The sequence below is a fragment of the Neophocaena asiaeorientalis genome, unplaced genomic scaffold (assembly GCF_003031525.2).
Source record: "Neophocaena asiaeorientalis asiaeorientalis breed wild unplaced genomic scaffold, Neophocaena_asiaeorientalis_V1.1 scaffold190, whole genome shotgun sequence".
NCBI lineage: Eukaryota > Metazoa > Chordata > Mammalia > Artiodactyla > Phocoenidae > Neophocaena > Neophocaena asiaeorientalis.
In genome coordinates, this window is record NW_020175017.1 from 830,440 (window position 1) to 836,536 (window position 6,097).

Genomic DNA, 6,097 nt, shown 5'->3' on the forward strand with positions numbered 1-6,097 from the left:
TAAAGAGAAAAATATGACTTAGGACCAAAATTTTTAGAGGAATTGTGCTTTTTTTTTCAGCATATTTCAGGAAAAGATGGAAACTCTAATTTGAAAAGATACATGCACCCCTATGTAAATAGCAGCACTATTTACAATAGCTAAGACATGGAAGCAATGTGAATGTCCATCAACAAAGGAATGGGCTCAGCCATAAAAAGATGTCATTTGCAGCAACATGGTTAGACCTAGAGATCATCATACTAGGTGAAGTAATTAGCCAGACAGAGAAAGACAAATATCATATGATATCACTTATATGTGGAATCTTAAAAAATGATGCAAATTAACTTATTTATAAAACAGAAATAGACTCACAGACATAGAAAACAAACTTATGGTTACCAAAGGGGAAGGGAGGGGGAATAAATTAGGAGTTTGGGATTAACAGCTACACACTACTATGTATAAAATAGATAAACAACAAGGTCCTACTGTATAGGACAGGGAAATATATTCAATATCTTGTAATAACCTATAATGGAAGAGAATCTGAAAAATAGATATATACATGTATAACTGAATCACTTTGCTGTACACCTGAAACATTGTAAATCAACTATACTTCAATTAAAAAAAAGTAATTGTGCTTTTTATACCCTTGTTTACCTAGATGAGTCACTTTCTCTAAGCACAAATTATGACATCTTTTATCTTCTTTATTCGCTCCACAATAGACTGACATACTTAGTTGTTAAATCTGGAAAAAAATCACTGAACTTAATCTACAGAGCTGATTCTTCATCTTTGCAATTTCTTGTTCAGTACTGGGAAGCCTGCCCTAATTACAGCTGCCTGTAACTGGGTGGGTAAATCAGCTTATTTCTGGAGTTCCGTATTAGAACTGCTACTGCATCTAACCTAAGATTTAGTGTGAATAACATTGACTATATTGATCTCCTTCTACCATTCCTTTGTATTTAAAAAAATTTTTTCAGACCCTTATGTAAAAGAGATGTTATTCATTATATACAATTGAAGAACCTAAGGTACACATTAGTTTTACACCATTATCTTCTTTGAAATCCATTTACCAAATAACTATTAAATTATTTATACTGTTGTATCTCTGATGCAGTTGAAGTTAAATTATTAAGATTATCTTAGTGTAGACCAATGTGCATTCCGATCATGTTACTTTACATCTAAGAATGATGTCAGTTGATTTTATGATATGAAAAATTGAGGGGTAAATTAAGTACAAAATCTTAACTTTTATCTGAGGGCTTCACATTTGAATGGATAATAAATTTACAGCCAAGTTCTGAAATTTAAGCATTTGAATTCAGGCATGAACACAAAAATGATGGGCAAGTCCCAATACCTTACAAATTACAATAACGATTTGAAGTTTCCATGAGTAGGCTGGGGAAATAAGTTATGCACTGACTGACTTTCACAGGAAACCCTTATAAATTGGACACTGATTGAAGATATTTCTTCTCCTAAAATGGTTAAAAAGCTGCTTTTATAAAAATTCAATTAGCACTCTTACTTAATGATGCTAGTATATATGTCATTTATGAAATCTTCTTCGGGAATATTCTCATCTTAAGGTAGATCAAATTCACTCTTAATAAGATCTCAATTAAGATTTATTAGAAATTTCTTGTGATGAAGCAAATTACGGATTTGTTGATATAAGCAAATGATTTATATGTTGATTTACTTTGCACAGCACATAGCTGCTTTCAGCAGTATGGTTATTTAAAGAGCTAAATTGCTCTGCAGGGTGTAGATGGAGCCAGGCAATGAATGGCTCCAATCAAGCCACCCACATTCTGGCGGGATGTCTGTGACTGTGGCATCATAGATGCCATTACCCAAAATGTGCTGCTAATTGTAATTTCCATTCTGAATCCAGAATTTAAATTGTTTTTGTCTGGTAAAGTCTTAGAGCAGTGTTAAATCTCTATAATTTAACTACATCAAGGAATCTCTTTATTCACATTAAAAGAGTATCACAAGACAGCTGACTATACTATATACATATGCACACACACAAACACAGACATCAAACATTGGGATTCAGACATATTTCTTGCTACAACTGGGAGACTTGAGACTTAGGTCCTTTTGTATGAAAACTGAGTATATACATCATTCTGCGGGAAGAATCCAGGAACAATAGGCTTAACCCAATGTGAACCTTTACTCATTATCGGAAGTAATAATTTGTCATAGATCATATTGTCTGTCACACCAGTTGTTTCCAGGGTCAGGGCCTAGGACAAGAGAGTGCTATAGGTAATTCATGAAGAACTGGGACACGCCCTACTTTGGGAATCCTGTAATAAAACTGAAGCCAAAGGTAAAGAGGTACTGATTCCATCCCCTCACACTGCTCTTTAATGGTCTGTGAGCAGCAGTCTGAGTGGGAACTGTGCTACACAGAAGAGTGGGAAAGTGATCATGCAGAACGGAGAAAAGATTAGAGGACACAACGTGGCCTTGTCAAGTGCAGCAGAGTCTGGCTACACTGAGGTACCCAGTGAAGAAGTGACACTGGCTTTCTTTGCTGATATAGAATTACAACCACACATAGTAGGAAAAGTTGTCATAATAGGAATTATCAAGGCCTACTCATAGAGGACACATACACAAACGCTTGTAAAGCACCCTCTACTAAGTCCTGGAAATGCTTTGAGAGGACTTCTACAGGAGCCAAGATCCTCATTCTGCAGGTGGAGGTTCCAGCTGATGGAAATTTCCCATTTCTTTCTATGTGAGATAAAGTCAAAGAGACTTTGTAATGCATATAAACACTATGTAGTTTATTAATAATTAATGGAAATGGAGAAAAATAAACCAGAAAATATGCAAACCTTATTTTTATTTCTTGTAACTAGGACAATGTCTATATATGACTTTATATATGTAAATTAATTATTTTTGAGGGGGTTAATAAAATTATGTTCCTGTTTATCCCTATTTATCTTCTCTTTTATTTCTTATTTTTTGGATGCATGCTCATTTCCAGTTACCTGAGGCTACCTGAAGTGAGATTAGCACACATGCAACACAAATGTGACAGTGCAAGCTTTGAAATGAGACAAACCTCTATTTGAATTCAAATTTCATCAATTTGAACTATTATCACCATATATAGAGTAATTATCACCAGTAATCATCATTCATGATTTCCCTATCTTAATTATATTATATATATATATTAAAATAAGTAACTCACATGTTGTTTGTGAGAATTAAATGAAATAATGTACATAGAGTGCTTTTTTTTTTTTTTTTTTTTTTTTTTACAACGACTGACATATATCGACTTCTTGATGAATATTAGTCTTACCCCTTATGCACCTTAGAATTTGCTGTGAACTAGTTTTCTGGCTTGTTGCAATTAGAGTCAACCAAAATCCACATATATATATTTCAAACCTATTTCACATTCTGGAGCTCATCTTGCCAGTTAAAGGTTTAATAAAAGGAACTTTATGCTCAAATCTCAATGACTCAGCATTAAAATTTCCCTCATTCAATTCCCAATTTTAACTTCCATCTTATTGTCAATGAGTATTTGTTTCTTTTGATTCCTGTGTCTCATCTCACAATTGAGTTTTGGGGTTTCTGCTTTGCCTCAGATGTTTTTGATTATTGTGATGATTGGTATCACCCATTCATTAACGATGCCCCTATATAAACTTTCACAAAATCCTGCAGCAATCCAAGTAAATTTAATATTATTTTCAACTCCATTTCACAGAAGAGAGAATTGATACACAGAAATGCTAAGTAACGTCTTTGAGGTCATCAGGCTGTATGTGGCAATATGGGATTGTTAACCTTGGCTCTCTGGCTTCAGTGCTTCTACTTTTAATCACTATGCTATGTCATTTCTCATAAAATACTTAGCATAGTCCCTATCACTTAAGGTACTCTAAATGAATGTAGCCACTCTTTTCCCCATTTCATGTTTACTAGTCAAGTTATTTTGATGCTCTCCATAGTCTTTCTAGGGTTGCTAATCTACATTTGACCCTATGATTACCTTACCTGACTTGACTTCCAGTCTTCACTAGATGACAGACCCCTCACTACTGCTTTGGACTTTGGATTATCATCTCTTCCCAAATTATTATTTCCGGATTATTTGGCTATCTATTGGAGATTTGATTCTAGTTTGTTTCTTTTCCACGTAAACCAAGAACTAGTTGTGTCTTTTCAAGTCATCCGTAAGGCTGGTTTTACTCTTGGTGTAAAAGTCTTCTCTTAACCTATACAAAGCAGTTATTTCTTCTGTACTTAGGATCACAACCATTCTTTCTTTTCTAGGACCCAGCTACTGGAATTATTGTTGGAAGGCAGCCTTCAGCTGCTCCTACCTATAACGACTGCCTCAGTTCTAGACATCCTTGCCTCAAGATACACTGATTTCCAGGCCAGCTCACATCTAATAACTGATCTGTGCAAGAATATGATGACCTAGCCATCTTAGCCTAATTTGGGACGATTATGAAAGGCTATTATACCTATAGAATTCCTAGTGAAATTGCTTGAGGCTATTATTGGGTCTGTATCTCAGCTGATGTCTCCTTCTGCACAATTCATCTTCTTTCCACAGGTGTCTATCCCATGGGTAGTCCTTAATAAACATCCTACCTTCTAAGTTTCATCTTAGAGGCTCCTTAATGGGGCAACCCATTGTACAACATAATCAATTCATTACCTTATGTCTTTCCTGAGACTTTGAGCTTTATAGGTTTCTTCTAGTAGTATTTACATACATTCAAGTCAATTTTATATTCCAATAACAACAATGATAAAAACCCCTCTCAACTTCATACCATGATAATCTCTCTTAATTTTGGCGAGACATAGTATAATGCTTGAGTGGTTGTCCACATTAACTATCTGCATTATTTATTTTAATCTCACTGCCTTCTTAATGCATTGCCATATGTTTGCAAACATGTCATTTCACAAAAACTGCTTTTGTCAAGATTCACAATTCTTCTAAATCCTATATACACTTTTCCATTTACTATGTTTGAATTAGACTCTTAAGTAAAAATTTTCTCCCTCAAAAACCATGTATTTTTTAGCTTCAGGAATACCCCTCATTCGATTTCCACTCTAATTCTCTAGCTGTCAATTTTCTGTCCTTTTTGGGGTTCCCCTTTAATGATTCTGATCACTATTTATAATGTGGAGTGTCCCCACACACCAAGCAATTCTCAGACACCAGCTGCTTATGCCACAATTGAAATCAATTCTGACACTATCTATCTGGAAATATCATCAGATCCCACAAGTTAAGGTCTCAATCCTACAAGATTGCCCACCCCTTCTACTTCAGATGCCAATCACAAGTCCAGATTGTCAATGTCACCTGTGCTACCTGACTGGATACAGACCAGAAGTTCCAATGATCTCCTCCTCGGGTTTCATTAATTTGCTACAGCAGCTCACAGAACTCAAAGAAACATTTTACTTACTAGATTGTTGGTTATAATAAAAGAACAGTCAGATGCAAGAGACACATAGGGAAAAGCATGTGGAAAAGGCATGAAACTGTCATGATCTCTTTAGGTATACTCCTCACCTTAAACCTCCCTCTACATGTTTACTAACCTGAAAGTTTTCCAAACCCTATCCTTTAGGGTCTTTGTGGAAGCATCATCACATAAGCACGATTGATTGATTAAATCATTGGCTATTGATGACTGAACTCAATCTCCACTCCCTCTTTCCTCCCAAGAGGTCAGAGGTGGGACTGAAAGTTTCAACCCTCTAATCACAAGGTTGGCTCCCCTGGCAAATAGTCCACATCTTTAGGCTTCCTGGGGGCTTTCCAAAGGTTGCCTAATTAACATAACAAAAGACATTTTAAAGCTCTCATCACCTAGGAGATTCCAAAGGTTATCTGTGCTTTTTACCAGAAACAGGGATGAAAACAAATATATGTTTCTTACTATAAATCACAGTATCACACTCTTCTTCTTCCCAACATTTATTGTTGTTACTATTTCTTGTCCCATGCTGTCCTTGCCTTAATTCTCATTATTTATATTATTTTTGAATCATCTATTTATCTAACTTCAAA